This window comes from Manis javanica, chromosome 4 (genome assembly GCF_040802235.1).
Source record: "Manis javanica isolate MJ-LG chromosome 4, MJ_LKY, whole genome shotgun sequence".
Lineage (NCBI taxonomy): Eukaryota > Metazoa > Chordata > Mammalia > Pholidota > Manidae > Manis > Manis javanica.
The window spans coordinates 112,384,016-112,407,888 of record NC_133159.1 but is presented as its reverse complement, the minus strand read 5'-3'; positions in this window follow the sequence as shown (position 1 = coordinate 112,407,888).

Genomic DNA, 23,873 nt, shown 5'->3' with positions numbered 1-23,873 from the left:
AAATCTCCTCTGAGCCTTTATACCTCCACTTTCCTCCCTCCACTGAAGTGTTCACTAGCAGCAACCCTTATTCTCCCTACATCTGCTTCCTCTATGACCAAAAACAAGCCTATTGCGGGTAATGGCCAGACACCTATGAGGGATGTCCCTACTGGTCTTGCGCCATTCACTACATGAGTAACTCCCGGTACCCACAGTATTACTCCTCCAAACATTTCATGAAATATCCCAATGGCTCATTCTCCTTATCAATCCCAGATCCCTGGGACTCTTGATGGCCATCCAGAGTCACAGTATCAGTTTACTATGGGGGGGGTCCTCAACCCCCCACGGTACCCTTCATATCTCTCAAAAGTATGTTCCCTCTCATTCCCAGATCTCTCAAGTTGCATCAGATATCAGACATTCTGAAAAAATCATTATCCAAACTCTTGATGGCGCCTCTTCATCTTCTTATTCCTCCTACCCTTGGTTACAGCTCATTCAAGACACCACCATCTTTCTCAACCATACCCCTAACACCACCAATTATTTCTTGTGTGCATCACTACTGCGCCCAGTGCTGGCCGCCGTGTCCCTTATTATTTCCAAGCTTTCCTTCCGTACAGAAGGACAAACCCTCTGCCCTTGTCAGACATACCCCTATGAGAGCCAGAATATGCAGATAATCCCACCATCCACCACTGTGTAAGCCCAACTCCACCCCCTTCCAGCGCACTTCACTGCTTCTCTATCTACACCCCTACCTCTGGCTCTAAGACCTTTACGCAACCAGGACACTTCTTTTGCTGTAATGGCAGTCTTTTCAACTCACTGCCTCCCAACTCCAATATACCCTGCATTCTCGTCACCCTAATCCCACAGCTTACACTTTACAGCATGGCAGAATTTCTTGAGCTCCAACCTCCCTTGCACTAGTGCAGAAAAAGCGCTGCTTTCCTTCCCATCATAGTCCCTATCTCTTTGACCAACTTAGCCATTGAGCCAGTGTTTTCGGGAGATGCCTTGAGTCACTCTCTATGGGCAATTAAAGATCTCAACGCCAAACTTGAGGGGACCCTGACATCCACTGCCGATTCCCTAGCCTTTCTCCAAAGACAGGTCACTTCACTAGCTAAACTCACTCATCAAAACCGGCGGGCCTTAATTCTGCTTACAGCTGAGAAGTGCAGCACCTGCATCTTCCTTCAAGAGGAGTGCTGTTATTACAGCAACGAATCCGGCATTGTGGATACTGACATTACCAAACTCACCGACCTTGCCTCCAGTCTCCAGTTTGCTTCCAATTCCAACCCATTCTCTTCAATACTAACAAACCCCCTCCTTACCTAGCTCTGGCCCATTGCAGGCCCAATAATAATCATTCTTCTTGCCTGTCTCTTCTTACCCTGTATAATAAAGGTCATCAAATCCCAAGTCGGAAAAATCTCTAATCAAGCTTTCAACCAACTTTTATTCAGGAACTACTAGCTTCTGGCCACAGAGGATCTCTCACCCTCATGTAACCTCCTCACCACACGCTGACATGCACCCCTCTCTCTTCTGGAAACTCTTCCTGGAAACAATGGCCACAAACACCTGGCTCCTGACACCCATGTCCTCTTGGCATCATTAGAATCAACAGGTCCTCGACCTATGGTTACAGGGAACCTTCATTGATTTCCAACCTTAAGAAGTCCACATCTAACCGTCCTTACTTTGGGGAGACCTATCAACCCTTTCCTCCCAATCCTCAAGCCCTCACTCCCTTCTCTGCCCCCACTCAGCAGGAAGCAGTCAGAATGCAACGTCCACAACTCCACAAAGGAGAAACGTGGGAATGAAGGGCCTCCACCAGTAAGATGGCGAACTTCCGGCTTCTCTCCAGGGTCCTCGTTTCCGGCCGGTGCCACCTGAAGCCCAATCACCTCTCGTCCCCCTCCCAATCCCAGCACCTAGCCAATAGCCACCAGTATCATAGAGGTAACACCACAATCACCCCATGCCCCTTCCTATATAACCCAGCACCTTTCCCTAATAAAGCGAAATTCTCCGGTAAATTGCCGTCGTTTGTCGCTCTTCTCCTTTCACTTTCTTTCTTTCTTCTTGCTTCTATGGTCTTTCTTTCCTTCTTTATTTTATTCTCCTTAAGTCTTTCATCTTTCTTTCGTGTTCCTTTCTTTCTTATTTCGGTCTTTTCTCTTTCTGTCTTTCTTTATTCTTTCGCCTTCCTTTCTTTCATTCTTTCTTCTTTCCTTCGTCTTGCTTTCTTCTTTCTTTGTTTATTTTATCTTTCTGTCTTTCTTTCTTTCTTTCCTTCCTTTCTTTCCTTCAGTCTTTCTTTCTTTCTCCCTTTGTTCTTTCTAAATCTTTCCTTCATTCTTCGTCTTTTCACTTTCATCTTTCTTTGGTTCTTTCTATCAGTTCTTTCTTTCTTCTTTTTTGCATCTTTCATGTCTTTGTTCACTCTCTTTCCTATCTTTTCTTTCTCTTTCTTTTGTCTTTCCTTCTTTCTTCTCACTTTCTTTCCTCCTTACTTTTTTCATTCTTTCTGTCTTTCTTTTTTGTTTCTTTCTTCCTTCCTTCCTTCCTTCCTTCCTTCCTTCCTTCCTTCCTTCCTTCCTTCCTTCCTTCCTTCCTTTCTTTCTTTCTTATTCCTTCGTTTATTCATTCTTTCTTTATTTAATTCTTTCCTTCTCTTTCTTTTCTTTCTTTCTTTCTTTCTTTCTATAGTCTTTCTTTTGTCTTTTTTGTTTCTCTCGTCCTTCCCTTTTTCTTTCTTTCTTTCTTTCTTACTTACTTTCTTTCTTTCTTTCTTTCTTTCTTTCTTTCTTTCTTTTTTTCTTTCTTTCTTTCTTTCTTTCTTTCTTTCTTTCTTTCTTTCTTTCATTCTTCCTTTCTTTCTTTCTTCAGTCTTTCCTTCCTTCTTTCTTTCTTTCCTTCTTTAGTCTTTCTTTCCTTCTTTCTTTCTTCTTTATTTGTCTTTCTTCTTTCCTTCCTTTCTTTCTTTCTTTTATCTTTTCTGTTTTTCTTTCTTCTTTTTTTCTTTTATCCTATGACTTTCATTTTTCTTTTTTTGTTTCTATTATTCTTTTTTTCTTCTTTTTTGCCTCTTTCAGGTTTTTCATTCATTCTTCTTTTCTTTCCTTTCTTTTATTTCTTTCTTTAGTCTTTCTTTCATTTGCCTTTCTTTCTTCTCACATTCTTTCCTCTTTCTTTCTTTCTTTCTTTCTTGCTTGCTTGCTTTCTTCCTTCCTTCCTTCCTTCCTTCCTTCCTTCCTTCCTTCCTTTTTTATGATTAGTACACTCCACATCCACAATTTAACAAAGGTCCAGAAATTAGGAAATCTGCTTGCAAAAGGAGGGAGAAGGGTAGCATTACGATTAGCTCCAGTAATGTGGGAGGTTTCCAGTGAGGAATTCTGTATAATATACAGAATTCTGGTAGTGATTCTATTGCATCTTACTATGCTGATCAACAGTGACTGTAATGTGAGATGTGTGGGGTACTTGATGATCTGGGGTGTCTTGTAACCATAATATTGCTTATATAATTGTTTATTTGTTATTGTGAATACTGCTGTTATAAACATAGGGTTGTATGTTTCTTTTTAAAACTGGCTGCCTATTTCTCTTTCTTCCTTTCTTTCATTCATTCGTCTTCCTTCTTTCATCTTTTTTTCTTTCGTCTTCCTTTCTTTCCTTCATTTTTTCTTTCTTATTTCGTTCTTTTCTCTTTCTGTCTTTCTTCTTTCGCCTTCCTTTCTTTCATACTTTCCTCTTTCCTTCATCTTTCTTTCTTCTTTGTTTCTTTCATCTTCTGTCTGTTTTCTTTCGCTTTCCTTCCTTTCTTTCCTTTATTCTTTCTTTCTTTCTTTGTTCTTTCCTTTTTACTCTTTCCTTCTTTCTTTCTTCAGTCTTTTTACTTTCATCTGTCTTTCTTTGATTCTTTCATTATTTCTTCTTTTTTGCATCTTTCATGTCTTTAATTCATTCTTTCTTTCTCTTCTTTCTTCTTTATTGTTTCTTATAACTTTCTTTCTACAGTCTTTCTTTCTTTCTTTCTTCATTCGTCAAGCTTTCTTTCTTTCTTCTTTCTTAAGTCTTTCATCTTTCTATCATCTTTCTCCTTTCTCTCTTTCTTTCATGCTTTCTTTCTACTTTCATTCTCTTTTATTTCTGACTTTCTTTCTTCTTTCTTCCTACTGTCCTTCATCTTACTTTCCTCTTTCTTTGTTTCCTTCAACTTTGTGTCTGTATTCTCTCTTTCCTTCCTTCCCTTCCTTTACTCTTTCCTTCTTTCTCTATTTTCTTTCTTTTTTACTCTTCCTTAATTTTTTTCTTCCGTCTTTTGACTTTCATCTTTCTTTTATTTCTTTCAGTCTTTAATTCATTCATTCTTTCTTTCCTTTCTTTCTTTACTCTTTCATTCTTTCTTTGATTTATCTTTTTTTCTTTCTTTCTGTCTTTCTTTCTTCATTATTTTCTTTCTTTCTTTGTTTCTTTCTTCCTTCCTTTTCTTTGTTTTTCTTTATCCCTTTCTTTCTTTAATTCTATCTTTCTTTCTTTTGTTTTCCTTCCTTCATCTTTCTTTTTTTCTTTCATTCTTCCTTTATTCTTTCTTTCTTTCCTCCCTTTTTTCTTTCTTTCCTTTTCTTTGTCTTTCTTTCTTTCCTTATTTCTTTCTTTCTTGCTGGCTTGCTTGCTGCCTTTCTTTATTACTTTCTGCTTCTTACTTTTTTATGATTAGTACATTCCCCATCACCAATTTACCAATGGGCGAGGAACTAGGAATTCTGCTTGGAAAGGGATGGAGAAGGGTATCATTACAATTATCTCCTGTAATGTAGGAGGGTTCCAGTGGGAAATTTTGTATAGTGTAGAGAATTCAGGTAGTGATGCTATTGCATCTTACTATGCTGATGTACTGTGACTCTAATGGGGTATGTGGGGGGTCCTTGATGATCTGGAGAGTCTTGTAACCATAGTATTGCTTATATAATTGCTAATTGGTTATTCTGAACACTGCTGTGATAAACATACGGATGCATGTGTCTTTTTAATGTGGCTTCTTCTTTCCCTTTCTATCTTTCTTTCATTCCTTCTTTCTTTCTTCTTTGTTCTTTCATCTCTCCTTTCTTTCTTCCTTCTTAAGCATTTCATCTTTCCTTCTTCATATTCCTTTCTTCCTACTTCTTTCTTTCCCTCTTTCTTTCTTCTTTCGTTCTTTCTTCTTTCTGTCTTTATTTCTTTTTTCTTTCGCCTTTCTTTCGTTCTTCTTTTCTCCGTCTTACTTTCTTCTTTCTTTATTTCTTTCATTTTTCTGTCTGTTTTAGTTGTCTTTCCTTCCTTTCTTTCCTTTAGACTTTTTTTCTCTCTTTGTTCTTTCTTTATTACATTTTCTTTCTTCTTCTTTCTTTTGATTTTCATCTTTCTTTGTTTCTTTCATTGTTTCTTCTTTTTTCATCTTTCATGTCATTCATTCATTCTTTTTTTCTTTTCCTTCTTCTTTCTTTACTTCTTTCTTTTTTCTTTCTTATGTCTTTCTTTCATCTTTCTTTCTTTCTCTCTTTCTTTATATCTTTCTTGGATTCTTTCTTCCGCTTCCTTCTTTCATTTTCCTTTCTTTGTTTCTTCGTTCTTAAGTCTTTCGACTTTCTTTCTTTTGGCTTCCTTTCTTTCATTCTTTCTTCTTTCGTTTGCCTTGCTTTCTTCTTTCTTGATTCCTTTCAGCTCTCTGTCTTTCTTTCTCTCATTCCTTCCTTTCTTTCCTTTAGTCTTTCTTTCTTTCCCTCTTTGTTCTTTCTTTCTTACTTTCTTTCATTCTTTCTTCCGTCTATTGACTCTCATATTTCTGTCTTTCATTCTTTCTCCTTTTTTGCATCTTTCTTTTCTTTTATTCATTCTTTCTTTCTTTTCTTTCTTTCTTTCTTTCTATACTTCTTTCTTTCTTCTTTCTTAAGTCTGTCATCTTTCTTTCTTTCCTCTTTCTTTCTACCTTCTTTCTTTCTTTCATGCTTTCTTTCTTCTTTCGGTTGTTTTTATTACTGCCTTTCTTTCTTCTTTCTTCTTTCCCCTTTCTTTCTTTCTTTCTTTCTTTCTTTCTTTCTTTCTTTCTTTCTTTCTTTCTTTCTTTCTGTCTTTCTTTCCTTCTTTCTTACTGTCTTTCTTTCCTTCTTTCTTCTTTCCTTCATCTTCTCTTCTTCTTTCATTTTTTTCTATCATCTTTCTGTCTGTTTTTTCTCTTTCCCTCCTTTCTTTACTTAGTCTTTCTTTCTTTCTCACTTTGTCCTTTCTTGCTTACTCTTTCTTTCTTTCTTCCATCGTTTGACTATCATGTTTCTTTCGTTGTTTCTTTCAGTCTTTCTTTCTTTGTTCTTTTTTTGCATCTTTCGTATCTTTATTCATTCATTCTTTCTTTTATTTCTTTCCTATCTTTTCGTTCTTTAGTCTTTCTTTCTTTTGTCTTTCCTTCTTTCTTCTCTCTTTCTTTCTTTCTTACTTCCTTTTTTCTTTCTTTCTTTCTTTCTTTCTTTCATTCTTCCTTTCTACCTTCCTTCCTTCCTTTCTTTACTCCTTCCTTTCTTCATTCTCTCTTTCCTTCATTCATTCTATCTTCTCTTTCACTCCTTTATTTATTCTTTCTTTCTTTTGTCTTTCTTTCCTTCTTTCTTTCTTTTTTTTTTCTTTCTTCTTTCCTTCTTTTTTCTTTTTTCTTTGTTTGTTTCATTTTTCTGTCTCTTTTCTTTCTCGTTCCTTCTTTTCTTTATTGTTTCTTTCTTCATCTCCATGTTCTTTCTGTCTAAGACTTTCTCTCTTTCTTTCTTTGTTTCATTCTTTCTTTCTTTTTTAGTTCTTTTTTCAGTCTGTTTTTATTTCTTCTTTCGCCTTTCTTTCTTTCTTTCTTCTTTCCTTTGTCTTGCTTTCTTCTTTCTTTGTCTCTTTCATCTTTCTGAAACATGAAAGTGAAAAGACGAAAGAAAGGAAGAAAGAAAAAGGAAGCAAGAACAAAGAGAGATAGAAAAAAGAGTAAAGAAAGAAAGGAAGGAAAGAAAGAAAAAAGACTGAAAGATGAAAGAAACAAATAAAGCAAAAGAAGGAACAAAGAATGAAAGAAATGAATCCGAAAGAAAGAAAGACGAAAGACTTCAGAAAGAAGAAAGAAAGAGGAAAGAAAGAAGCAGAAAGAAAGAATTAAAGAAAGAAAGAAAGATGGAGAGAGAGAAAAAAACAAAGAAAAAGAAAAAAAGACATAAGAAAGAAGAAGTAAAGAAAGAAAGATGAACGAAAAGAAAGTATGAATGAATGACATGAAAGATGGAAAAAGAAGAAAGAATGAAAGAAGCAAAGAAAGATGACAGTCAAAAGAAAGAAGAAAGAAGAAAGAACGTGTAAGAAAGAAAGAACAAAGGGGGAAAGAAAAAAGACTAATGGAAAGAAAGGAAGGAAAGACAACTAAACAGAAACATGAAACAAAGAAGGAGGAAAGAAGTAACAAAGAATGGCGAAAGAAGAAAGAAAGAAAAGAGAATGAAAGCAGAAAGAAAGAATGACAGAAAGAAAGAAGAAAGAAAGGAATATGAAAGAAAGAAAGATGAAAGGCTTTAGAAGAAAGAAAGAAGGAAGGAATGATGAAGAAAGAAGAAGAAAAAGGAAAGAATGAAAGAAAGAAAGAGAAAGGAGCAGCCAATTTAAAAAGACACATGCATCCCTGTTTATCACAGCAGTATTCAGAATAAACAATCAACAATTATATAATCAATACGATGGTTAGAAGACTTTCCATATCATCAAGCAACCCCCACATACCCCATAAGAGTCACTGTTCATCAGCATACTAATATGCAATAGAATCACTACCTGAATTCTCTATACTATAAAGAATTCCCCAATGGAATCCTCCCACATTACAGGAGCTAATTTTAGTGCTATGCTTCTCCCTACCTTTCCAAGAAGAATTCCTAGCTCCTGACCCTTTGGTAAATTGGTGATGGGGAGTATACTAATCACAGAAAAGAAAGAAAAGGACGAAAGAAAGAAAGAAACAAAGAAAGGAAGAAAGAGAAGAATTAAGAAAGAAAGAATGAAAGAAAAAAGAAAGAATGTAAGAGAGAAGAAAGAAAGATGCAACAAAGAAAGAAAGGTGAAAGAAAGAAAGAAAAGAAAGGAAAGAAAGTAAGATAAGAAAGAAAAGAAAGGAAAGTAAGAAAAGCACAAAAGAATGACTGAAAGACATGAAAGATGCAGACAAGAAGAAAGAAAGAAGGACAGAATCAAAGAAAGAAACATGAAGTGAAAAGACAGAAGAAAGAAAGAAAGAAAAAGGAAGAAATAACAAAGAGAGATAGAAAGAAGAGTAAAGAAAGAAAGGAAGGAAGGAAAGTGAGAAAAAAGACTGAAAGAAGAAAGAAACAAAGAAAGCAAAAGAAGGAACAAAGAATGAAAGAAATGAAGAAGAAAGAGAGAAAGGAAAGAAACAAAGAAAAAAACATGAAAGTGAAAATACGGAAGAAAGAAAGAAAGAAAGAAGAAAGAAAAAAGAGAAAGAAAGAGTAAAGAAAGAAAAGAAACAAAGAATGAATGAAAGAAGAAAGAAAGAAGAAACATACACAAAAGAAAGAAAGACTTCAGAAAGAATGGCTAAGGAAATAAATGAACGAAAGAATGAATGAAAGAAAGAAAAAAAGATGGAATAAATAAAGAAAACAGAAATGTAAAACAACGAAAGAAGAAATGAAAAACAGAAAAAAGGAAGAAAGGAAGACAGAAGAAAAAAGATGAAAGACTTAAGAAGGAAGAGAGAAAGAAATACAGAAAGAGGAAAAAAAGGAATAAGAAAGAAAGGAAGACAGATAGAGGGAAAGATAGAAATAAAGAAAGATAGGAAGCAAGAAAGAAAAAAGGAAGAAATACAGAAAGAGAGAAGAAAGAAAGATGAAAGACAGAAAGAAAGATGAAAGAAAGAAAGAAAAGAAAGAAAAGAAAGAAAAGAAAGAATAAACGAAAGACTTGAAAGATTCAAAAAAGAAGAAAGAATGAAAGAAACATAGAAAGAAAGATGAATGTGAAAAGAGAGAAGAAAGAAAGAGTTAGGAAAAAAAAGAGAGAAAAAAAGAAAGACTAAAGGAAAGAAAGGAAGGAAAGTGAAAGAAAACAGATAGAAAGAAGAAAGAAACAAGAAAGAAGAAAGACAAAGGAAAGAAGAAAGAAAGAAGGAAAGGCGAAATAAGAAAGAAGAAAGGCAGAAATAAAAGAATGAAAGAAGAAGGAAAGAAAGAAACAAAGAAACAAAGAAAAAAGAAAGAATTAAAGAGGGAAGAATGGAAGAGAAAAGAAACAAAGATGAAAGACATAAGAAAGAAGAAAGAATGAAAGAAGGAAGAAGAAAGAAAGAATGAAAGAAAGAAAGAAAAAAGGAAGGAAGAAAGAAAGAAAGAGAGAAGGAAAGAAAGGTGAAAGAAAGAGGAAAGAAAGAAAGGAAAGACAGAATGAAAGACATGAAAGACAAAAAAGAAGAAAGAATGAAAGAAACAATGAAAGATGAAAGTCAAAAGACGGAAGAAAGAAAGAGTAAGAAAGAACAAAGAGAGAAAGAAAGACGTTATTTCTTCCATCTTTTGACATGCATCTTTCTTTCACTTTTTCTTTCATTCTTCTTTTTTGCATTTTTCATGTCTTCCAATCATTCTTTCTTTCTTTTCTTTTTCTTTTCTGTTTTTCTATCTTTCGGCTTTGTTGTTTCTTTGTTTTTCGTTTTTCTGTCTGTTTTACTTGTCTTTCCTTACTTTCTTTCCTTCAGTCTTTTTTTCCCTCTTTTTTCTTACTTTCTTACACTTTCTTTCCTCTTCTTTCTTTTGACCTTCATCGTTCTTTCTTTCTTCTTTCCTTCATCTTCCTTCCTTCCTTCTTTCTTTCATTCGTTCTTTCTTTATTCTTTCTGTCTTTCTTCATTCTTCTTTCGCCTTTCTATCTGGCTTTCATCTTTTCTTCAGCTTAATTTCTTCTTTCTTTCATCTTTCTGTCTGTTTTCTTCCACTTTCCATTCTTTCTTTCCTTCAGTCTTTCTTTCTTACTCTTTCTTTCTTTATTTCTTCAATCTATTGACTTCATCTTTCTTTCATTGTTTCTTTTTTGCGTCTTTCATGTCTTTCATTCATTCATTCTTTCTTTTCTTTCTTTCACTCTTCTTTATCTTTCTTTCTTAATTTATTTTGTCTTTCTTCTCTCTTTCTTTCTTCCTTCCTTTTTTCTTTCTTTCTTTCTTTCTTTGTTTCTTAATCCTTTCTTATTTCTTTCTCTCTCCTTTCTTAACTCTTTCATCTTTATTTCCTTTATCTTCCTTTCTTCCTTCTTTCTATCTTTCATTCCTTCTTGCTTTTTCATTCTTTTTCTAGCTGTCTTTCTTTCTGCTTTCTTCTTTCACTTTCTTGCTGTCTTTCGTCTTTCCTTCTTACTTTCTTCTTTCGTTGTTTCTTTCATCTTTCTGTTTTCTTTCTCCTTCCGTCCTTTCTTTTCGTTCGTCTTTCTTTCATTCTATCTTTGTTCTTCCTATCTTACTCTTCCTTTCTTTCGTTCTTCCATCTTTTGACTTTCATCTTTCTTTCATTCATCGTTTTTGAATCTTTCATGTCTTTCATTTATTCTTTCTTCCTTTTATTCCTTTCTTTCCTTTCTTTCTTTCTGTCTTTTGACGCTCCTTCTGTGTTTCCTTTGCATTCTTTCTTTCTTCCCTCTTTTTTTTCTTCCTACCATTTTTCTTTCTTTCTTTCTTTCTTTCTTTGTTTCTTTCTTTCTTTCTTTCTTTCTTTCTTTCTTTCTTTCTTTCTTTCTTTCTTTCTTTCTTTCTTTCTTTCTTTCTTCCTTCCTTCCTTTCTCTCTTTCTTTATACTTTCCTTTTCTCGTTCTTTCTTTCATTCATTCATTCTTTCTTTCTTTTCTTACTTTCTTTCCTGTGTGTTCTTTCTTTCTATCTTTCTTTTTTGCCTTTCTTTCTTTCTTCTTTTCTTTTTTGCCTTTCTTTCTTTCTTCTTTTCTTTTTCCTTTCTTTCTTTCCTTCATTCTTTCTTTCTTCTTCCTTCTTTCATCTTTATTTCTTTCTTCTTTCTTAAGTCTTTCTTCATCTACATTCTTCCTTCTTTCATTCTACTTTCATTCTTTTTTCTTTCTGTCTTCTTCTTTCGTTTTTCCCCTTTCATCTGACTTTTTTGTGTCTTTTTTCTTTCTCTTTGTTTCCTTTCTCTTTCCTTCCTTTCTTTCGTTTAGTCTTTCTTTCTTTCTCTTTGTTCTTTCCTTCTTGCTCTTATTTTCTTTCTTTGTTCAGTATTTTGACTTTAATTTTTCTTTCGTTGTTTCTTTCATTCTTTCTTCTTTTTTACATCATTCATGTCTTTTCTTCATTCTTTCTTTTTTTTCTTTCTTTCGTTTTTTTTCTTTCATACTTTCTTTTGTCTTTCTTTTTTTATTTCCTCTTTCTTTCATTTCTTCTTTCTGTCTTTCTTCCTTCATTTTTTGTTTCTTTCTTTTTTTCTTTCAATCATTGTTTCTTTCCTTACTTATTTTTCTTTCTTTCATTCTGTAGTCTTTCTTTGTTCTCTCTTCTTTGTTCTTTCATTCCTTTTTTCTTTCTTTCCTTCTTTCTTTCCTCTTTCTTTTGTCTTTCTTTCTTTCTGGTATCTTATGTCTTTCCTCTTTCTTTTCTCTTCCTTTCTTCCTTCTTTCTTTCATTATTTCTGCTTCTTTCGTTATTTTTCTTGCTGTGTTTCTTCTTTCACCTACCTTTCTCTCTTTCGTCTTTTGTTCATCTTACTTTCTTCTTTCTTTGTTTCTTTCATCTTTCTTTCTGTTTTCTTTCTATTCCCTTCCTTTCTTTCCTTTAGTCTTTCGCTTATCTTACTTTCTTCTTTCTTTGTTTCTTTCATCTTTCTTTCTGTTTTCTTTCTATTCCCTTCCTTTCTTTCCTTTAGTCTTTCTTTCATTCTGTCTTTCTTCTTTCTTTCTTACTCTTCCTTTCTTCCGTCTTTTGACTAACGTATTTCTTTCATTTTTCCTGTCATTCTTCTTTTTTTCATCTTTCATGTCTTCCACTTATTCTTTCTTTCTTTTGTTTCTTTCTTTCCTTTCTTTTCTTTCGTCTTTGTTCTTTCTTTGTTTTTCATGTTTTGTCTCTTTTACTTGTCTTTCCTTACTTTCTTTCCTTCACTCTTTCTTTCTCTCTTTGTTATTTCTTTCTTATGCTTTCTTTTTCCTTTCTTCTTTATTTTGGCTTTCATCGTTCTTCTTTCCTTCACCTTCCTTCCTTCATTCTTTTTTTCTCTCATTCTTTCCATCTATAATCTTTCTGTCTTTCTTCATTCTTCTTTCGCTTTTCTTTGTGGCTTTCATCTTTTCTTCAGCTTAATTTCTTCTTTCTTTCATCTTTCTGTCTGTTTTCTTCCCCTTTCCTTTCTTTCATTCCTTTACTCTTTCTTCTCTCTTTTTTGTTTCTTCCTTTCTCTTCCTTTATTTATTCCATCTTTTGACTTCATCATTCTTTCTTTTTTTTCATTCTTCTTTTTTGCATCTTTCATGTCTTTCATTCATTCATTCTTTCTTTTCTTTCTTTCATTCTTCTTTTGTCTTCCTTTCTTAATTTCCTTTGTCTTTCTTCTCTCTTTCATTCTTCCTTCCTTCCTTTTTACTTTCTTTCTTTGGAAGAAAGAAAGAAAGGAAAAAAGAAAGTAAGAAAGGAAAACAGAAAGAAAGGGTAAGGAAGACTAAAGAAAAAAAGAAAAGAAATGAAAGAAAGTAAGAAAAGAAAGAATGCATGAAAGAAACAACAAAAGAAAGAAAAAAAAGAGTGAATAAAGAAAGTAAGAAATGAAGGAACAAAGATAGAAAGAAAGAAAGAGACATGGAAAGAAGGAAGGAAGGAAGAAAGAAAGATTAAAAGCAGTAAGAAAGGAAAAAAGAAAGAAAGACAAATACTAAAGAAAGAAAGGAAAGATAGTAAGAACAGAAAGAAAGCATGAAAGAAAGAAAGAAATAAAGAAAAAAAGGAATGAATAAAGAAAAACGGAAGGAAGGAACAAAAGAATAAAGGAAGAAAGAATGAAAAGGAGGAAAGAGTGCAAAGAAAGAATAATGAAAGAAAAAAGAAAAGGAAGGAATGAAAGTAGGAAAAGAAAGAAATAATGAATGAATGAAAGAAGAGAGAAGAAAAAAACACAAAAGAAAGAAACAAAAAAGAAAGAAACACAAAAGAAAGAAAGACAAAAGAAAGAAATGATAAGGAAAGAAAAGAAAGAAAGAATGGTTGAAAGAGAAAAGGAAAGAATAAAGTAGGAAAACACAAAGAAAAAGTAATGAAATAAGAAAGAAAGAATGAAAGAAAGAAGGAAGAAATGAAGACAAAAGAAAAAAGATGAAAGACGTAAGAAGAAAGAGAAAAGACAGAAAGAGGAAATAACGAAGAAGAATGAAAGAAAGAAAAAATTAAGGAAGAACGAAAGAGAGAAGGAAGAAAGAAAGACTAAAGAAAGAAAGAAAGGAAAGATAGTAAGAAAAGAAAGATAGACGGTATTAAAGACATAAAAGATGCAAAAAAAGAAAGAAAGAATGAAGGAAACAAGAAGGAAGATGTAAATCAAAAATGGAAGAAAGAAAGAAAGAAAAAAGAGAGAAAGAAAGAAAGACTAAAGCAAAGAAAGGAAGGAAAGAGAAAGCAAACAGACAGAAAGATGAAAGAAACAAAGAACAAAGAAAGTAAAACGAAGGAAAGAAAAAAGAAAGAATGGTGAAAGCACAAAGAAGAAAGAAAAACTGAAAGAAACAAGAACAAAAGAAGAAGGAGTGAAAGAAAAAAGAAGGAAGAAAGAAAGAAGAGAGACTTAAGAAAGAATAAAGACGAAAGAAGTTAGAAAGAAAGTGAAGAAAGAAAGGAAAAAGAAAGAAAGAAAAAAAAAAGAAAGAAAGAAAGAAAAAAAAGAAGGAAAGAAAGTAAGAAAAGAAAGAATGAATGAAAGACATGAAAGATGCAAAAAAGAAGAAAGAATGAAACGATAGAAACATGAAAATCAAAATACGTAAGAAGGAAAGGAAGAAAGAGAAAGAAAGAGAGAAAGAAAGATGAATTGAAAGAAAGGAAGGAAAAAAAGAAAAAAGACAGAAAGAAAAAAGAAAAAATAAAAAAGAAAGTAAAAGGAAGAAAAGAGAAAAGAAAGAAAGAAAGGCAAAAGAAAAAAAAAAGAAAGATTAAAAAAAAAAGAAGAAAAGAAAAAAAAAAGAAAGAAAGAAAAAAAGAAGAAAGGAAGATGAAAGAAAGATGAAAGACTTAAGTAGGAAGAAAGTAAGAGAGAAAGAAAGACCAAAGAATGCAGAAGAGAGAAAGATAGAGAGAAAGAAAGGATAGAAGAAACGTGAAATAAAGACAAAAGAAATAAGACAGAAAGAAGTAAAGAAAGAAAGAAGAAAGAAAAGAAACAAAGAATGAATAAAAGACATGAAAGACGCAAAAAAGATGAATGCAAGAAACAAAGACCTAAAAATGAAAGTCAAAAGAAAGAAGAAAGAACGAAAGATTAAGAACAGAGAAAGAAAGACGAAAGGACAGAAAGGAAGGAAAGAGTTAAAGAAAGACAGACAGAAAGATGAAAGAAACAAAGAAAGAAGAAAGCAAGATGAAGGAAAGAATAAAGAATGAAAGAAAGGTAGGTGAAAGAAGAAAGACAGAAAGAGAAAAGAACAAAAAAAGAAAGAAAGACTGAAGGAAAGAAAGAAGAAAGGAAGGAAGTCGAAAGAAAGAAAGGAAGAAGAAAGACTTAAGAAAGAAGAAAGAAAGAAGGAAAGAGAGAAGAAAGAAAGAAGAAGAAAGAAAGAAAGGAGAAAAAAAGAAAGACAAAGAAGCAGCCAGTACTAAAAAGACACATGCATCCCTATTTATGCCACAGCAGTATTCTCAATAACTAATCAACAATTATATAAGCAATATTATGGTTACAAGACTCCCTGGATCATCAAGTACCCCCCAAATACCCCCATTAGAGTCACTGTACATCAGCATAGTAAGATGCAATAGAATCACGACCTGAATTCTCTATACTATACAAAATTCCCCACTGGAATCCTCCCACATTACATTAGATAATCATAATGCTGCCCTTCTCCCTCCCTTTCCAAGCAGAATTCCTAGTTCCTGGCGATAAGGTAAATTGGTGATGGCGAGTGTACTAAACATAAAAAAGTAAGAAAGAAAGAAAGAAAGACAAAAGAAAGTAAGACCAAAGAAAGAGAAAAAGAAAGGAAAGAATGAATGAAAGAAAGAAAGAAAGAAAGAAAGAAAGAAAGAAAGAAAGAAAGAAAAAGGAAGGAAAAAAGATAGAATGGAAGAAAGAAAGAAAGAAAGAAAGAAAAGAGAAAGGAAGAAAGAAAGAGAGAAGAAAGAAAGAAAGACAAAAGAAAGAACGATTATAGAAAGAAAGGAAAGAAAGAAAGGAAAGAAAGAATGAATGAAAGATATAAAAGATAAAAAAACAAGATATAAAGACTGAAAGAAACAACGAAAGTAAGATGAAAGTCAAAAGACTGAAGAAAGAAGAAAGAGTAAGAAAGAAAGAACAAAGAGAGAAAGAAAGAAAGACTAAAGGAAAGGAAGGAAGGAAAGAGAAATAAAACAGAAAGATGAAAGAAATAAAGAAGAACATAAGATGAAGGAAAGAAGGAATGATAGAAAGGAAGGTGAAAGAAGAAAAAAAGACAGAAAGAGAAAAGAACGAAATAAGAAAGAAAGAATGAAGAAAAGAAAGAAGAAAGGAAGACAAAAGGAAGACAGAAAGACAAAAGTCATAAGAAAGAAGAAATAAAGAAAAAAAGACGAAAGAAGGAAGAAGAAAGAATGAAAGAAAGAAAGACAAAGAAGGAGCCAGTTTTAAAACGACACATGGATCCCTATGTTTATCACAGCAGTATTCACAATAAGCAATCAACAATTATATAAGCAATATTATGGTTAAAAATTCCCGAGGTCATCAAGTACACCCCACATACCCCATTAGAATCACTGTTCATCAGCATAGTAAGATGCAATAGAATCACTACCTGAATTCTTAATGCTATACAGAATTTCCGACTGGAATCCACACACATTACAGGAGCTAAATGTAACGCTACCCCTCTCCCTCCCTTTCCAAGCAGAATTCCTCGTTCTTGGCCCTTTAGTAAATTGGTGACATGGAGTGTACTAATCAAAAAAAGAAAAAAACAAAGAAAGAAAGAAAGAAAGAAGGAAGGAAGGAAGGAAGGAAAGAAAGAAAGAGAGAAAGAAAGAAAGAAAGAAAGAAAGAAAGAAAGAAAGAAAGAAAATAAGAAAGAAAGGAAATAAGAAAGAAAGAAAATAAGAAAGAAAGAAAGAAAAAGAACAAAAAAGAGAGAAAGAAAGAAAGAAGGAAAGAAAGAGAGAAAGAAAGAGAGAGAGAATGAAAAAAAGAAGGAAAGAGAGAAAGAAAGAAAGAGAGAAAGAAAGAAAGACAGAAAAAAAAAAAAAAAAAAAAAAAAAGAAAGCAAGACGAAGGAAAGGAGAAAGAATGAAAGAAAGGAAGGCGAAAAAAGAAAGAAAAACAGAAAGAGAAAAGAACGAAAGAAGGAAGAAAGAATGAAAGAAAGAAAGAAGAAAGAAAGGAACACGAAAGTAAGATGAAAGACTTAAGAAGAAAGAAGGAAAGACAAAAGAAAGACAGAAAGTCTAAAGAAAGAAAGAAAGAATGAATGAAAGACAAGAAAGATGCAAAAAAGACGAACGAATGAAAGAAACAAAGAAAGAAAGATGGAAGTCAGAAGAGGGAGGAAAGAAAGAAAGATTCAAAGAAATAAAGAAACTGAAAAGGTAGGAAGAAAGAAAGAAAGAAAAATAAAAGAAAGAATGAGTAAAGAAAGAAAGAAAGGAAAGAATGTAAGACAAGAAAGAAAGAATGAAAGACAGAAAGAAAGAATGAATGAATGAAAAAGGGAATGAATAAAAAAGGAAGACAGAAATGAAGGAAAAAAGAAAGAAACAAAGAAATCAAAAAGGAAGGAATAAAGAAAGAAAGGAATGAAGATAGAAAGATAAAAGAAAGAAAGACTAAGGAAAGAAAGAAAAGAAAAGAAAGGAAATAAAAAAAGAAAGAAAGAATGAATGAAAAAAGAAGTAAAGTAAGAAAAGAAAAATGAAAGAAAGAACAATGGAAGGAAAAAGGAAAGAAAAGAGGGAAGAAAAACTGAAGGAAGAAAGACAAAAAGAGAGAAGGAAGGAAGAAAGAAAGAGAGAAGAAAGAAAGACAAAAGAAAGATAGAAAGAAATGAAAGAAAGAAAAAAGGAAGGAATAAGAAAGAAGGTGAGTCAGGAAAGAAAGAAAGAAAGTAGGAAAAAAGAAAAAAAGAAAGAATGAAAAGAAAGACTAAAGAAAGACAGAAATGAAGGAAAGAGAGTAAGAAAAGAAAGAAACAAGAAAGAAAGAAATACAAATAAAAGGACTAATGAAAGAAAGACTAAAGAAAGTAAAGAAAGAATGAATGAATGAAAGAAAAAAGGAAGGAATAAAGAAAGAAAACAGAGAAAAAAGAATGAGAAAAGAAAGAATGAATGAAAGAAACTAGGAAGAAAGGAAGAAAAAAGAAAGAAGAAAGACTTAAGAAGGAACAGTTAAAGAAAACAGAATGAGGAAATAAGGAAGAAGAATGAATGAAAGAGAGATAGAAAGAAAGAAAGATAGAAAGAATGAAAGAAAAAAGGATGAAAGACGGAAAGAAAAGAGAAGGAAGGTGAAAGATAGAAAAGAAAGAAAAAATGAAGAAAGAAAGAAAGGAAGGAAGGTAGAAAGAAAGAAAGAAAAAAGGGAGGAGGAAAGAAAGAATAAAAAAATGTAAGACAGAAAGAAAGAGATTAAAGAAAGAAAGAAGGAAAAGAAAGGAAAGAAAGTAAGAAAAGACAGACAGAAAGAATGAAGAAAAGAAAAAAGATGAAAGAAAGACATAAGAAGAAAGAGCAAAGAAAGAACACAATGAAAGAATGAAAGAAAGATAAAAAATACAAAAAAAAGAAAAAAGAATGAAAGAAACAAAGAAGAAAAATGAAAGTCAAAAGATGGAAGAAATAAAGAGTAAGAAAGAAATAACAAAGAGGAAAGAAAGACTAAAGGAAAGAAAGGAAGGAAAGAGAAAAAGAAAGACAGACAGAAAGATAAAAGAAGCAAAGAAAGAAGAAAGCAAGATGAAGTAAAGAAAAAAGAATGAAAGAAAGAAAGAAATAAAGAAGATGAAATAAAGAAAGCATAAAGACTTAAGAAATTAAAAAGAAAGAAATAAGGAAAGAAAGTAATAAAAGAAGAATGTTGCAAAGACATGAACGATGCAAAAAAGTAGAAAGAAAGAAAGATTGAAGAAACAGGAAAGAAAGATGAAAGTCAAAAGATGGAAGAAAGAAAGAAAGAGTAAGAAAGATATAACAAAGGGAGAAAGAAAGAAAGACATAGGAAACAAAGGAAGTAAAGAGAAAGAAAACAGACAGAAAGTTGAAAGAAGCAGAACAAAAATAGTAAAATGAATGAAAAAAAGAAAGGTGAAAGAAGAAAAAAGAAACAAAAACAGAAAGAAATAAGAACGAAAGAAGAACGAATGAAAGAAAAAAGGAGGAAGAAAGGAAGATGTCAGAAGGAAGAAGAGAGACTTAAGAAAGAAGAAAGTTGAAAGAAGGGAGAAGAAAGAAAGAGAGAAGAAAGAAAGAAAGGTGAAAGAAAGAAAGAAAAGAAAGGAAAGAAAATATGAAAAGAAAGAAAGAAGGAATGAAAGACATGAAAGACGCAAAAAAGAAGAAAGAAGGAAGGAAACAACGAAATAATCATGAAAGAAAAAATACAGAAGGAAGAAACAAAGAAAGAGTAAGAAAGAAACAACAAAGAGAGAAAGAATGAGTAAATGAAAGAAAGGAAGGAAAGAGAAAGAAAACAGACAGAAGATGAAAGAAACAAAGAAAGAACAAAGTAAAACGAAGGAAAAAAGAAAGATAGCAAGCCGAAAGAAGAAAGAAGAATGAAAGGCAGAAATAAAAAGAACGAAAGAAGAAAGAAAGAATAAAATAAAGAAAACAATTCTATAAGCAATATCATGGATACAAGACTCCCCAGATCATCAAGTACCCCCCACATACCACATTACGCTCACTGTTCATCAGCAAAGTTAGATGCAATAGAATCACTACCTGAACACTCTATACTATACAGAATTCCCCACTGGAATCCTCCCATATTACAGGAGATAATCGTAATGCTACACTTCTCCCTCACTTTCCAAGCAGAATTCCTAGTTCCTATTCCTTTGGTAAACTTGTGATGGGGAGTGTACTAAACAAAATAAATGTAAAAGAAAGAAAGATAGAAAGGAAGAAAGAGAGAAAGAAAGAAAGACAAAGAAAGAAAGAAAGAAAGAAAGAAAGAAAGAAAGAAAGACAAATGAAGACAAAGAACGACAAACGAATACTAAAGAAAGTAAGAAAGAAAGAAAAGGAATGGAGGAAGAAAGACAAGTGATAGAAAGAAAGAAAGAAGAAAGAAAGACAAATGAATGAAAGACTAAAAAAAGAAAGAAAGAAAGAGAAGAAAAGAAAGAAAGAAAAGATAGAAAGAAAGAAAGAAAGAAAGAAAGAAAGAAAGAAAGAAAGAAAGAAAGAAAGAAAAAAGGAATAAAGAAAGAATAATGGAAGGTAGGAATAAAGAAAGAAAGGAAGAAAAAAGGAAGAAAGAAAGTAAGATATGAAATAAAGAAGAAAAGAAGGCATAAAGAATGAAAGTAAGAAAAGAAAGAATGAAAGAAATAAAGAAAGACAAAAGGAAGGAAGGAATAAAGAGAGAAGAAAGAAAGAAAGACAAAAGAATGAAAGAAAGAAAGATGATAGAAGGAAAGAAAAGAAAGGAAAGTAAGACAAGAAAGAAAGAATGAATGACATTAAAGATGCAAAAAAGAAGGTAGAAATAGTGAAAAAACAACAAAAGAAAGATGAAAGTCAAAAGAAGGAAGAAAGAAAGTAAAAAAGAAAGAACAAAGAGACAAGGAAAGAAAGAATAAAGGAAGGAAAGGAAGTAAAGAAAAAGAAAACAGACAGAAAGTTGAAAGAAACAAAGAAAGAAGAACGTACGATGAAGGAAAGAAGATAGAAAGACAGATAGAGAAAGAAACAAAACAAGAAAGGAAGAATGAAGGAAAGACAGAAGAAAGAAAGGAAGACGAAAGTAAAAAAGAAAGAAAAAAGATTTAAGAAAGAAGGAAAAAAAGACAAAGAAAAAAAGAAAAAAAAAAAGGAAAGAAAGGCAAAAGAAGAAAGAAGAAAGAACTAAAAAAGAATGAAAGAAAAAAGAATTAAAGAAAGAAAGAAGAAAGGAAGATGAAAGAAAGAAAGACGAAAGACTTAAGAAGGAAGGAAAGAAAGATGAAAGAAGGAAGACGAAAGGAAAAGAGAAGAAAGAAAGGTGAAACAAAGAAAGATGAAAGAAGGAAAGAAAAGAAAGGTAAGAAAGTAAGAAATAAAAACGAATGAAAGACATGAAATATGCAAAAAAGTAGAAAGAAGGAAAGAATGAAAGAAACAAGGAAAGAAAGATGAAAGTCAAAAGATGGAAGAACAAAACAAAGAGTAAGAAAGAAAGAACAAAAAAGAAAGAATAAAGGAAGTAAAGGAAGGAAAGAGAAAGAAAACAGACAGAAAGATGAAAGAAACAAAGAAAGAAGAACGTAAGAAGAAGAAAAAAAAGAAAGACAGAAAAAATAAAAAAATAAGAATGAAAGAACGAAGGAAAGACAGAAGGAAGAAAGGAAGACGAAAGTAAAAAGGAAAGAGGAAAGATTTAAGAAAGAAGAAAGAAACAAGAAAAGAAAGACAAAGAAAGAAAGATAGAGAGAAAGAAAGAAAGGCAAAAGAAGGAAGAAGATAGAAAGAAAGTAAGAAAGAAAGAAAGAGAGAAAGAAAACAGCAAGAAAGAAAGAAAGGAAAGAAAGAAAGAAAAGAAAGGAAAGAAGGAAAAAAAAGAAAGAGAGAAAGAAAGAAAAAAAGAAAAAAAAGAAGAAAGACTAAAACAAAGAAAAAAAAAAAAAAGACAAAAGATGGAAAAAGAAACAAAGAAAAAGAAAGAAAGAAAGAACAGAGAAAGAAAAAAAGACAAAAGGAAAGAAAGGAAGGAAAGAGAAACAAAAACAAAGAGAAAGACGAAAAACAAAGAAAGACGAAAGTCAGACAAAGGAAAGTAGAAAAAAAGAAACGCTAAAGAAGAAAGAAAGGAAGATGAAAGAAAGAAGAACAAAAGAGTAAAACAAAGAAAGAAAAAGGAATGGAATAAAGAAAGGAAGATGAAAGAAAGACTGACGAAACAAAGAAATAATCAAAAGAAAGGAAAGAAAAGAAAGAATGAATGAATGAAAGACATGCAAGATGCAAAAAAGAAGAACCAGGGAAAGAAAGAAAGAAACCAGGAAAGAAAAATGAGTGTCAAAAGACGGAAGAAAGAAAGAAAAAAAAGAAAGAAAGAACAAAGAGAGAAAGAAAGAAAGACAAAAAGATAGAAAGGATGGAAAGAGAACAAAAAACAGAAAAATAAAAGAAACAAAGAAAAAAGAAAAAAAGAAAAAGGAAAGAAGAAAGAAAGATTGAAAGGCAAAAGACGAAAGAATAAAGAAATGCAGAACTAAAAAAGATTGAAAGATGAAAGAAAGAATGAAAGACAGAAAGGAGAATGGAAGAAGAAAGAAAGACAAAAGACTTAAGAAAGAAGGAAGAAAGATGAAAGAAGGAAGAAAGAAGTAGAAAGAAAGAAAGAAAGAAAACAGGAAGGAAGAAAGAGAGAAAAAAGAAAGGTGAAAGAAAGAAAGATGAAAGAAAGTAAGAAAGAAAGAAAAAGGAAATAAAGTAAATAAGAAAGAATAAATGAAAGATATGAATTGCTAAAAAGAAGAAATAAACAAAGAATGAAAGAAACAAGGAAAGAAAGATGAAAGGGAAAAGACGGAAGAAAGACTAAGAAAGAAAGAACAAAGCGAGAAAGAAAGAAAGACTAAAGGAAAGAAAGGAAAAAGGTGAAGAAAAAAGACAGCAATATGAAAGAATCAAAGAAAGAAGAAAGTAAGACGACGGAAAGAAGAAAGAAAGAAGGAAAGGTGAAAGAGGGAAGAAGATAGAAACAAAGAAAGACGAAAGAAGGAAGAAGAAAGAAAGAATGTAAGAATATAGAAAGAAAGAAAAAAGGATTGAAGAAATAAAGACAGAGAGAAGAAAGACGAAACAAATAAAGAAAGGCGAAAGTAAGAAAAAAAGGAAGAAAGAAAGAAACAAAGAATGAAAGAATGAAAAAAGAATTAATAAAGAAAGAAAAGAAAGGAAAGAAAGATAGAAGAAAGAAAGAAAGAAAGCCTAAAGAAAACAAAGAAATACATGAAACAAAAGAAAGAAGAATGAATGAAAGACATGAAAGATGCAAAAAAGAAGAAAGAAAAAATACTGAAAGAAACAATGAAAGAGGGATGAAAGTCAAAAGACAGAAGAAAGAAACAGTAAGAAAGAAAGAACAAAGAGTGAAAGAAATAACAATGAAAGGAAGGAAAGAAAAAAAACAGACAGAAAGAAGAAAGTAACAAAGAAAGATGAAAGTAAGAAGAAGGAAAGAAGAATGAAAGAAAGAAAGAAAGAAAGAAAGAAAGGGGAAAGAATAAAGATGAAAGAAAGGCAGAAATAAAAAAGAAAGAAAGAAGTAAGATAGAATGAAAGAAATAAAGAAAGGAAGACAATAGAAAGAAAGACGAAAGACTTAAGAAAGAAGACTGAAAAAAAAGAAAGAAAAGAAAGAAAGAATGAACGAAAGAAATGAAAGACGCAAAAAAAAGAATGAAAGAAACAAAGAAAGGTGAAAGTCAAAAGACGGAAGAAAAAATGAGAAAGAAAGAAAGAACAAAGAGAGAAATAAAGAAAGAATAAAGAAAAGAAAGGTAGGAAAGAAAGAAAGAAAGACAGACAGAAAGATGAAAGAAACAAAGGAAGAAAACAAGACGAATGGAAGAAGAAAGAATGAAAGAAAGGTAGGCAGAAGAAGAAAGAAAGACAGAAAGAGAAAAGAAAGTAATAAAAAAGAAACAATGAAAGAAGAAAGGAAAATGAAATAAGAGAGGTGAAAGACTTAAGAAGAAAAAGGAAAGAAAGAAGGAAAGATGAAGGAAGGAAGAAGAAAGAATGAGAGAAAGAAGCAGCCAGATTTAAAAAGACACATGAATCCCTATGTTTATCACAGCAGTATTCACAGTAACCAATCAACAATTATATAAGCAACATTATGGTTACAAGACTCCCAACATCATCAAGTACCCCCCACATACCCCATTACAGTCACGGTTCATCAGCATAGTAAGATGCAATAGAATCACTACCTGAATTCTCTACACTATACAGAATTCCCAACTGGAATCCTCCCACATTACAGGAGCTAATCGTAATGCTACCTTTCTCCTTGCCTTTCCAAGAAAACTCCTCGATCCTGGCCCTTTGGTAAATTAGTGACGGGAAGTGTACTAATCATAAAAAAGTAAAATAAATAAATAAATAAGGAAAGAAAGAAAGAAAGAGAGAGAGAGGAGAGAGAGAGAGAAAGAAAGAAAGAAGAAAGAAAGAAAGAAAGAAAGAAAGAAAGAAAGAAAGAAAGACAGATAGAAAGAAAGAAAGACAGATAGAAAGAAAGAAAGAAAAAGAAAGAAACAGAGAAGGAAGGAAGAAAGAAGAGAGAAGAAACTAAGAATAACTAAATAGAGAAAGAAAAGAAAGGAAGTAACAAATGAAAGAAAGAATAAAGGAATGGAAGAAAGAAAAAGAGAAGGTAGAAAAAAAGAAAGGAAGGAAGGTAGAAAGAAAGACAGAA